This window comes from Oratosquilla oratoria, chromosome 44, assembly GCF_046742065.1.
Source record: "Oratosquilla oratoria isolate Oo_2021 chromosome 44, ASM4674206v1, whole genome shotgun sequence".
NCBI classification, from domain to species: domain Eukaryota; kingdom Metazoa; phylum Arthropoda; class Malacostraca; order Stomatopoda; family Squillidae; genus Oratosquilla; species Oratosquilla oratoria.
The window spans coordinates 23,335,168-23,347,411 of NC_134820.1; the positions used below are offsets into that span (position 1 = coordinate 23,335,168).

Here is a 12,244-nt window from a genome sequence, read left to right on the forward strand (position 1 = left end):
TCACTCCCTTCATCACTTCCTACTGCCAGCGATTGACTGTTGCTTATAATCATGGCCGTTTTCACATGATCGTAATCACTGTTATGAAACGGCACTCGTACGACTAAGAACATCTCGCAATATAAATGGGTACTTCATTACAGAGGGGACGGGTCAGCTCACTGCAACGCCAACTCACTACAGTTCGTCAACTCACTGCACATCAACATGTCATTACACAACATTACATATGACCTTTCCACCTGCCAGTGCGTACTGTAGGAACCAGGTAGAGGGGGCACACAAACTCCACTTTGCTCCTTGTCATCAGCCATTGAATTTTAAAGCTGTAGTTCAAAGGAAACTTTCTGATTACACCGCACTGTACTTCCCAGAACCAGACAAAAAATGTTACAGTTACGTACAATATGATATGTGCATAGTGAGGGTAAAATATATATTCTTAATACCCACTGTCTCGCTTTGTTTGCCGTCCCCACAGCCTGGTCTGTGTCTCCAAAGGTCGCAATTGTTCCTACCCCAATGTACCACTATATGACTACAACTGGAATGCAACATAACTATGGAACAATTTTTTTTTTTTTATATTATAATAGGTTTATTCAACAATATTAAATACAATTAGACATACATATATACATTTTTTTTTACAAAATTGGTAGTTGAAAAGGGAGAGCGAGAAGCAAAGCTTATGGGGAGTTGCTCTCCCTTAAGGAAAAAATTATTTTCATTTATTTATTTTTGTTACATGGTAGTATGGTACATACACATCTACACACATATATACACACATATATACACATATATACACACATATATACATCTGCTCTGTAAGTTTTATTTATCATTCATTTACTATTGAACAAAAATACACGAAAAATACATAAAAAACGCACATTGTGCATGCATAACAAAAATGTATATAAATTATACATTGCACAGATTCTCTGAATCAATAGATTTAGATAACCAGCAGTGCCACAATAATATTTATACGATCAGCCTGTTCACATGATATAAACCATGAAAGAATATGTAAAAAAATATATACAAAATATACAAAACATGTTACAATAATATAGAAAAACACGTTACATATTCAAAACAAATTAAATAGTAAACAAATAAGAAAATAAAAAATACAAAAGTGCACATCACATTAATCGAGATCAAATGACACGATCAGATTTTAGGTGATAAACTACAAACCATACATCATTATTTTATAACCTGATACGAAAAACAGCATTTATAACCCCACGACATAATACACCAAAACTCCCTCAAAGAAAACTACGTCCCTATACGGGGCAAAAACCAACCCAATAACCAACATAACGTGCGACATCGGCGCAGCATTCTCCTCAAAGAAGTTAGTCATTACATTAGTCAATGGCTTGTTGCCAGTCCTGACAAACTCTTTTACCCACGAAAAAAGAATGATTTCACTTGGCTTCCTGTTTAACTTTATCCGGCTTACTGACTTATGTATAGTATATAAAGATAAATTTCATAAGTATTGCCAATTAATTTTGTAGAATTACATTTCTTTGTCGGAAAACGTTTGCAAGAGTTGGCAAAACGCTTTGAAAGTACATACCTAAGAGTTCATAGATGCGATATGTGCATTCGAACATATAACAATTGACTAAAAAACTTACATTCCATTCGTGATTCAGATTTATATTACTACTTCTTGGGCACATATGTTGATTTATGAAGATTTGTTGCATTGCGTGTAGCACCATTGCTAAAACTGAATTTGAGTGTATGGGTGTATGACTGGTCGTCGGGCAACCATCGATCCCACCAGCATCCTCCATCCACAGTGTTGTTTACATCGTGCTCCAACAGAGGGCGTAGGCAAGTCGGCAACGCTTACGAACAAAGTTAAGGATTTTCACTTTAATCAGTTTGTGTATTAGTTTTCAAGTAGAATGGGAAGTTAATCAGTGGTTGTGTGTGTTGAATTACAGATTATTTACCATGTGAGAGGGTTGTTTTCACCGATGACACCTCGTACCGACAAACAAAATTGTAAATGGTAGTATACATTCAAAGTGGAAGAGGAAGGGACCCTGGGACCCTATATCAATTTTCGTATACGGATTTGGTAGAACTGTATTTGCTTTCACTCGTTTGGCATATACAGCATCATGTTCACTGACATACGGGGTTTATAATGATTACAGTGAGAGTGTATAATGTAACGACTCGTAGGAATGTCCTTGGGTTGAGGAATAGGATTATTACATTTATAGGTGGGAGCTTGTGCATTGTAGGTAAGCATTTGTTTATATCCCTCGGCAGTCAGCTGTATGGAGGCGTAAAGGTACCTTTAACATATCTGTGAATGTAAAATACATAAACAGAAAGCTACCTAGTTCATGTCATGATTATTATACTTGTTTATATATAATATAAATAATAATTTATTCATTGTCATAGACATAGTATGATAGTAGCCATATTAACAGGTTATCTACCTATTGGTGTTGTATTTGGTCAGGAAGTGTGATACATAAATCTAGAAATTGGTTGCATGATCGTTATCAAGGTTTTGGGGCTATGTATTTTAACTTAGATTATGAGGAACAACTATAGTAAAGATGAACCTGTCATGGGAATAAGAATTAGTGTTTATCATTTAATATGACTAGACATACTATGATTGACAGAAGGCGATATGATACAAATGTTTCAAGATACAATTATGTAATTGTTGTTATAAGTGAAAGTTTCTATAATCATAGAATGTTTTATTGAGTTAACATTTATTTGGTATTGTTTTAGAAATATATACCTATGCACTATAGCATTAGAAAATTGAATATTAATTTTGTAAGTAATAATACATCAATGTAATAAGTATTTTTCTTGGCAGAAATCTGTATTGGAAAATGTTGCTATAACCCATGTAGAAACGAATGAAGTCATGTTGATTCCTTCAGATGCCATCTTTGTTTTGATAGATTTGTAGGTCGAAGATGTTGGTGACAACTCTGATGACATCTAGAATTACAGGTACTGCATTAGTAAATGTGGGTTAGGTTAGGTTAGGTAGGTAGGTTATGTTAGGTTAGAATGTACAAATTCATCATATTTTAATTTTTTTGACCTCTGCCTCTACCAAAACAAAGATGGCATCTCAAGCAACCAACGCAGCTCTGTTTGTGTCTTTATAGCTATTAGCAACTTTTTCTATTATTGATTTCCACCATGAATAATGTATATTACATTGATGTATTATAATTTATAAAATTATTTAATTTTCTAATGCTATGTCGTGTAGGTGTGCACTTGTAAAAATTTACCATTTTATTTTGTTTGTGCAGATGAAACTATTTTTGAAATTTAGAACTGTATCAAACTGCCTAGTTTGGTCCAGGTTGGGCTTCTGGAGCAGAAGTAATTTATACAGAAACTAAAAGACCTTTTCCCACACATAAGGGGGCTGGTTTAGTCATCCTTTTCCCCCACCCACTGCTTGGGTCAGAAGCAGTGCAGCAAGACCCAGTACCCCATAAAAAGGTGATGATTTAGTCAAGGCATACACCCATTCTCCACTATTTGACACATGTTTATTGTCCCTTCTAACTTAGCTCTTTGTAGATGAAGGGTCATCCCTTTCCCCCCACCTACTGCTCAGGTCAGAAGCAATGCAGCAAGGCCTAGCACCTTCAAAGTGCCTGGCAGCCAAGGCTGGTGTACCCCACTACTTCAATACATGGCAGCCCTTTCTCACAGCTACTCAAGAATTTACAGAGCAGACAAAAAGATCAGTTTGGGCTATTTCAGGACCACTCACTTTACTTTACTTTTGTGTGTTTATTCTCAATTCCTACTCCCATCTTTCTGACACACTGGGAGTCGCACCTTATATCATCATTCTGGTAATTAAATATGCAATAAAACTCACTAATTTGCATGGTTTAGTGTAACAATCACTGAATAGGTACATTTTCAGTTTCTTCTTGAAAGTATCAACATTATTACTTTCCTTTATAACTCTGGGAAGTCGATTGATTAACCTTGGGGCAGATGTCCTGAAGGCCCTAAATCCCATTTGAAGATTACGTCTTGGTTCAGCCATCATAAAATGTGAAGTTAATCAATCTCTTGCTCTCTTCCTTCCCTGCTAAACAGGCATTCTTCTTGTACCTAAGGCTCCCTTCATTCCATCCATCTCTGCCTTCCACACTCTTTTTACTAACCTTTCTTTACTCATTCTTTCCATATGCCCAAACCATCCTAGTATTCTTTGGTCAACTTTGTGCCAGCTCTCTTTCTATCTCTGCTCTCTTCCTCACTTCCACCTTTTTTACTCTATCCATCTTTATAACACCCATACTTCTGAAACACTTCATCTGAAGCCTGTTTAAGTTCCTCCTTTCTGCCTTAAATTTCAAGCCTCTACACCATGTGGTGTCATGGGCATATCAACCCTTTATGTAGTCTTCACATTGTTTTCATTCCCAGAAACCCAGATATTTTTCATCCCATTAAGACATTTTCTTTATTCTGTAATTTACCTCTACCCCTGTGCCTCCATTTTCTGTTATATGTGACTCTAAATATCTAAAGCTCTTTGTTTCCTCCAGCCTTTTTCCTTTGAGGCCTCTCCATTTCACCTCAATATTGCCTATATTTACTTTAAGCTTTTTCTCTCACCCTCTCAGACTTTACCACCAGATACCCCAAATCCACCTCTGACCCAGCAACAAGTATAGTTTCATCTGCAAATAACAACTGGCTTCTTACTCTAAATACCACACACCTGTACCCATTACCTTTGCATATACCTCCTGTACCACCTCCATTCTGTACCCCAGCACAAGTTATACTACTTGTACAAAGACTTTTGACCATCTTCAGCACCCTTTCCCCTATCCCATACTTCTAAAATACATATCACAGTGGGCATCTAACCTTGTCATATGCCTTCTTCAGATCTATAAAGACCTTGAAGACATACCTACCTCTTCCCCAAAACTTCTCACATAATTGTCTTCTATCTATATACTAAGAGCCTTTTCCGCCCTTATAAGGGAGGTAGCCAACTTAAGGGCATGTGCTCACTCTCCTCCACCACCCTTTCCTCCCTCTCATCTTAGCTCCTCATGGATAATGGGTCATCCCTGTATCCTGCCCACTGCCCTGGGTCAGAGGCAATGTAGCAAGACACAGTACATCTATAACAAAGTTGCTTCACTTAATTGATGACCTCCCCTCTCTTGCCCATAATACAAAAAAAGAGAGTATGTGGAGAAATCCCTTTAGGCTGCTTCAGAATATTCACACATAAGCACCCCCTACCTCCTCCATCCCTACCCTTCCCCTCCTTGCATAACAGTGTCATCTATACACAACCACTCTCCATTCATCCCTATCTACTGTCTTCTCCCCTCCTTGCTCAACAGACATTCCCCTTTTTCTGAATGCCCCCTTTACCCTGTCCATCCACCTCATCCTCAGTTCTCCCCTCAAATTCACTCCCTCTACCTCTGCCTTCCACACCTTTTTTTACTAATCTTTCTTCATTCATTCTTTCCATTTGTCCAAACCATCCCAATACCTTTTCATTAGCCCAGTTTGTCATCTTCTTTTCCACTCCAGGTCTCCTCCTCACCTCCTTGTTTCTCAGTCTATCCAACCTAGTAACCCCTACTATATTTCTCAGACATTTCATCTTGAACACATTCAAACTTTTCCTCTCCTAAATTCCAAGTCTCTGCCCCATACAAAGCTGTTGGCACAATCACCCCTTCATACAATCTTCTCTTTGCATCCATTCCCAGATGCCTATTTCTCATGACACATTTTAATCCTCCAAGGCACTTACTTGTTTCTCTCAATCTACAATTTACCTCTACCTCCACTCCTCCCTTTCCTGCCACATGCAACCCCAAATACCTAAAACTATCCACTTCCTTCAGTCTCTTCTTTAAGACTTCCTTCCAACTCGCTGCCATCCTCACCCCTTGTACATTTTATCACCTTACTCTTACCCACATTTACCTTCAGATTTCTATTGCATTCCTTCCCAAACTATCATGAACTCCTTTAACCTCTTCAGTATGAGTCAAATTCTTGCATTATAAAATATAAAGCTACAGCTGTATTACTCATTCTCTTTCACTCTGAATATTGATAAACACAGAAAATATGATCAAGCCAGTTCACAGAATATGGGGATCACTTAGCTACAACTACAAAATAAATATAATCGAGACATCGATGCTGGCATCCTCATGTACCCACTCGCACCTCATGATGCCTATGTAGGCATCATCTTATGGAAGAGGTTAATCCCTCTCTGACCTTGCAGCAAGTGCAATGTCATCAGCAAACAACAACTGGCTCACCTTCCACTTTTCTCCATTTTCTTTAACCATCTCCAGTCCCCTGCCCATTACCCTTGCCTTTACCTCCCACACCACCCTATCCATGGACACATTGAACAGTCACCACAACATGACACATCACTGATGCAGTCCCACATTTATGTTAAACCACTCACTCTTTCAATTTCCAGTTTTAACACAGGCTCTACTATTGTAAAAACTCGACCGCCCTTAACCACTTCAGCATGAGTTGAATTCTTGTACGCAGTATCTGCTCACATATGAATGATGCATCACACTACTTGCATTATATAATAAAAAGTCACTGATGTATTACTCCTTCTCTTTTACTCAGAGTAATAATAAGTACAGAAAATGTAATCAAACCAGTTCACAGAATCCTTGTATACCCACTCACGCCTCATGACGCCTACGTAGGCATTATTGTACTGAAATGGTTAACAGCTTTCCCCTAATCCCATATAAATGCAAAACCTCCCACAGTGCCTTCCTGTCTACCTGCTCATAAGCCTTCTCCAAATCCATAAAGGCCCCCCAAAAAATCTTTACCTTTTGCTAAAGCTTTCTCACATATCTGCTTTACCACAAAAATCTGATCCATGCAACCTTTAACCTTTCCTAAACCCACACTGTTCCTCATCAATTACTCCCTCTGTTCCTCTCCTAATCCTCTTGGTGAAAACCTTCTCATAAACCTTTCCAACTACACTCAACAAATTGATCCCTCTGAAACTGCTACACTCATATTTGTTCCCTTTTTCTTTGTAAAGCAGAATTATATAGGCACTCCTACAGTCCTGTTTGCCATAAATTTTGATCAATTCACCCACTTCCACACTGTTCTTCTCCAATTACTCCAGTTTTTCCTAATCTTCTTGGTAAATGCCCTCCCATGTGTGTGTCTACCTACATTTAACAGACTGACCCCTCAAAAGCTGTCATTCATATTTGTCCCCTTTGCCTTGTATAGTGGAACTAGCACTCCTTCAGGCCTGTGGCTTGTTCCCCTCCTTTAGGCACACATTAAACAACCTCACTAGCCAATCAGTGCCATTCCACACAACACCTATCAAACCTAGGTGCCTTAAGAACTTTCAACACTGCAATTTGTCTCATCTTTTCCTATAGATCTATGATTTTCTTCTCTCATCATAGTAATTTTTCTAATGCCTCACTGCCATAGTCAGTTCCTCTCAATTATCCGTATTAAAAAATCCCAGAAATACTGTACCCATCTTCACTGCCTTCCCATCTGTCCTCTCCCATTCTCTTCATCCTTGTGCTTGAAACATGTCTGTTCTTCCTCTGCTCCAGTCTTTCATTTTACCTCCCATACCGCTCTCAGTTTCTGGTACTCCAGTAGTTGTGGAGGACCTCATGATTAGAATTCAAGCTGCTACCTTCGAGGTTCTGCAACTGTTGGATTTGATTATTTGAAAAACATCATTGCACCTGGTGATTTATTCCATAAAACCTACATGAATAGATAGGTATACACTCTACAAAGAAATGGAGATTTTCATAGGGGTGAATGTGTCCAGAAGATTTAAAGCTCAAAGGAATCTCCTGGTTGGTTTTTGAATTAAGTAGACACAATAAAGACAGGATGCAAAGATTTTGACACGATCCTGTAAGACTCAAATAGATAAATGACACCCAACTTCTTTATTTGTGGGTACCAGTGTTTATTTACAGAACTATTTTTTCTTTCTTCATAATATCATAATGTTTTGAATTGCAGGACTCTTGGCTGGCTGGTTATACTGTCATTGAGGGAATGTTTCAAAGGTGACATCACCTAGGAATATCTAAGGTATGCATACACATAAAATTAAACATCTTATTTTTTTCATGGTTGTCATTTTTTATGATTTTGTTGACCTCCGTTTTATTTATTTTTCCCTCACCCATTAATGTGAATGTAATACCTTTGCTTGAGGCTGGGGTAATGGGTGGTATTGCTGGAGTGATTTGCATTGGTTTATACAGGAAAAGGAAATGTAGGATACCCTATTGCATAATGTGACAAAGCAGGCTATAGTTAGGAGAGTTGTACTTTGACAGCAGAGTCCAAAGGTCTGATGCATGTGGGTTGACCCATCATTACTCTTCTTGCCCAGTAAAGATTAGAATTGGTCAATTATAGAGGCACTAAAGACTTCTTCAGTGCTTATTAACCCTTCTGTAGCAGGCAGAACAAGATTTCAAATCAATAATAGAAGTGAAAATGGTAATTGAGGTTCTGCAGGGCCATGCTTTAGCCAAATATATTTGCATGGCAATCTCAGCAGCTAGAACAAATGTACAAGTTATCAGTAGCCATGAAAGGTTTAAGGATCTGTGCAGATTGAGTCATATAACCTACATGCCAGTTCACTTGTAATACTATCACTTTGGAGACAAGGTTGATATAAGGATATAATATTATAAAGTATAAGTATCTCTGCAGATTGATTCATGTAGTTGTGTAACCTACATGCCAGTTCACTTGTGATATTATCACTTTGGAGACAGTCTACAGATGTTGTTAATGTAAGAGATGACAACCAATTTCAGCTATTAGGCCCTGCTATTGAGGAACTGCCTCATTGTACTGCTTTTGACTAACTGTGGCAGGGGAAAAGACAACCTTAATTCCCAAGGTACTGACATAGAAAGAGTTGTTCAGTAGGTTTTATTTATTTTTGAGGAAGGTGTGTACTTTGAAAACACACACACACATGGCTGAACAGTGCAGTATTAACATTCTCGACAACTAATTCGGTGATCTGAATTCAAGTTCTGCCCAGGGCTGAAAGAAATTTAGTGTTGCTGCACTGCATGCCAGCACTCGAGGAGTTGTGTGTGTGTGTAAGGTCACAGCATTACCCATAGATTGGGCCATATAACAGTATGAGTTTTGAGGTCTCATCTGGGAGGGTGACAGCTGTTGATTATGAATTTTTAATTGCCCAAGACCATGGTGAATCACACACATGCTAAGTTGATAGTGGGTGGTGAGGTCTTTGAGGATGCTTCAGCATGAGCAGAAATAATGAATGAAGGTTAACAATTTGTCTTCATAAAGGAGAGCAGCTTTTTAGTGAACAGCAAGGCAAGCAAAAATTTATGGTAGGAAGATATGAATATAGTAGTGAGGGAAGTCAATCTTTTGGGATCATTGGATGTGAGAAAAACTTCAGGACCTTACAGGATCTCAAACTGGATACTTAAAGAATGTAAGGAACATCTAGCAGATAAGATTCATAGTTTTATTGTATGTTCATTAAAAGAAGGAATAGTGCTGTTTGATTGGAAAAGGGGCAAATGTGGTACCAGTTCACAAAGGTGGAAGCGAGGATGCATCACTAAACTATAGGCCAGTATCAATCAATGACCACAATTGTGAAAAAATTATGAAAGTCCTATGGTGTCAAATATCTTGAGGAGATGAACATTCTGACAGACAGTCAGTTTAGCTTTAGATCAGGAAAGTCAAATGTAACTTTAATTCAAGAGTGATCACTGTGTATCTTGATTTAGAATTTATCAAAATACCTCATAACTGACTTACGTGGATATTGGAGCATATTGAAAGACTAAGAGGCAAACTACTTAACCCCTTCCATACGGTGCCGCACACGTAGGCGTCATGGACTTAGATCTCGGTGGCAGCAACCAATGCCAGCCGTACGACGTGTCGTAATAATACTCGCATCATAAAATATAGTCACCACTTATATCGATCGTTCTCTCTTCACCCGTGAATTTTGATAACCATAGAAAATGCGATTACAAAAGAATTAGAAAGAATGTCATTATGGAGGGGCGACTACAATAAATATAATCAAGACGCCGATATGGCAGCCTCGCGAATACACTCGCTCCCCATGACGCCTACGTGTGCGGCCCCGTATGGAAGGGGTTAAATAGATGGAAGGTTTTTTGAAAGAAAGATACATGAGGACAGAAGTAAAGGATAAGATGTTCGGATGGAGAGCAGTAATGAGTGGAGTTCCACAAGGTTCAGTGCCAGTACCTATAATGTTTTTTTATCCATGTCAAAGACATGATAGAAGGTACAACAAGCTATGCCAAGATATTTGCAGATGATGTAGAAATCATGAGAAGAGTGAACTGAAAGGAGCACTGTAGGCTATTGCAAAGCTACAGTTCTTGAAAGCATAATACCTATGCCTTAAATCTGTAGACAAAGGCAATTGCAGCTGCCAGAAAGGCTAACTACTTCCATACCAGGTTCTTATTCTCCTGTATTCCAGACAATCTTTTCACATGGAGCCAAGAAAGGAAAGACCATTTCAGTACAAGAAATGCAAAGTACCCCGTCAACTTTTGTAGTTGAAAGTGTTTGAAAATTTGACAACTTTTTTATTTGCTTAATTAATAGTATTTTTATGTGGCTTGTCTGGGAATGATTTATTTTTCATTCATCCAATATTTCAAAAATAAGATTTAAGAATAATTACCCTATGTCTTGGATCACATGTTGTAAAATGTAATGTGAAGGCTGGAAATTCAAGCAAATGTGTCCCAGAATGCCTTGGGGGGGACTAGGGAAACTGGTGCCAAGCACACATGACTGTGCTGTGTTGCCAGACATATGAGATGACTCGTCTTGAACATAGAAAAGCTCAGAGAATTATTGTAGCTTTTAGAGTCCTCAAAGTAGTAGACAAGTCAGAGAGAGATGATCTCTAGGTATGGGACGGGAGAATCAAAGGACGACATAATCTACATGTCTCAGTGATATCAGGAAATGGTTATCTGTATAGATGCATAAACCAGTGGAATGGCTTAAAAGTTGATATAGTGCAAGGAAAAACCATAAATGCATTTAAGGCAAATTATAATAAATGGAGTTGAGACAAGACCTCGTAAGTATTTACCTAATTGTAATATACAGGAAAGGGGCAACACTTGTTGGATCCCATCTCCTGCTCTCAGATTTATTATACCTGGCTCAAAATTCTTTTACAGTTCCAATTTAGTCCTTGATTTCCAATTGTCATATTTAGATTTGATTTCATATATCGTTCCAGTTTGGGGTATATCACCTTGAAAGGTGTTCCAAATATGTATGCATATATTATACATCACAAATTGGTAGATACAGATAGATAAATATGCAAACACACATGCATTTTCTGATTTATCCCAAACTAGAATATACAGTAGTGTTGTGGAAAAGAGTATACAGTAATCCTCTTGTAATTGAACAATATTCAACTTTGCCCATATCTGGGGATTCAAATAAATAAGAATGTTTTAATTTTTCTGTCATATTTTTTACAATACACAGTTTTATTTAGTGTTTAAGTACCATACAATATTTTTTTTTTCTATTTTTATATTTCATTTTTTACTTGAGCTAATGTTCAAGTACTGTACAAAATATTTTTTTTCTTGTTTTACATTTTATTTTTTAATTTATATTCATATCTTCAATGCATAAGATGAAAGGATGGGTTTTAACAAGCCAATATACACTATACAATGGATTTGTAAGAAAATCCTATTCCAGCCATAGTCAGGCCTATTCTATTTGGTTATAGATAATAGATGGAAGTGGAAGGTGAGCCAGTTGTAGTTTGCTAGTGACACTGGACAAGATATTTTCCATTTTACTTGTTTTATACTTTGTTTTACTTGATCTATATATCTTAATGCATAAGATGAAAAGAAGGGATTTAACAAGCCAGTATGCACTCGATAAATGGTTTGAGAAAACCCTGTTTCAGCCATAGGGTTCTTCAGAGAGACAGGACTGCTTGTCTAGACAGTCTAGGGGACAACAACAGCAACAACTATAGAGTTAATTTTGGGGGGCAGGGGTCACTGCACCATATACAGGATTTTCCATATCTGGGTGACCCTTTTGG

The 12,244-nt window shown here is 37.8% G+C and overlaps 1 protein-coding gene across 8 annotated transcripts in view; it reads left to right on the top strand.

The window, feature by feature from the left end:
- The first annotated feature begins 1,812 nt into the window (after positions 1-1,812).
- LOC143022205 (zinc finger Y-chromosomal protein 2-like) overlaps positions 1,813-12,244 on the top strand; it is a 67,018-nt gene continuing 56,586 nt past the window's right edge. For 3 of the 8 annotated variants that reach the window (XM_076180310.1, XM_076180311.1, XM_076180313.1), the window contains exons 1-2: positions 1,813-1,889; positions 8,107-8,178. The gene's annotated coding sequence lies outside the window, so the exon portion shown is untranslated. Of the gene's footprint in view, positions 1,890-2,057; positions 2,114-2,159; positions 2,333-8,104; positions 8,179-12,244 lie in introns of those variants that run through there. The other 5 variants (XM_076180308.1, XM_076180306.1, XM_076180309.1 and 2 more) reach the window with 5 other exon arrangements.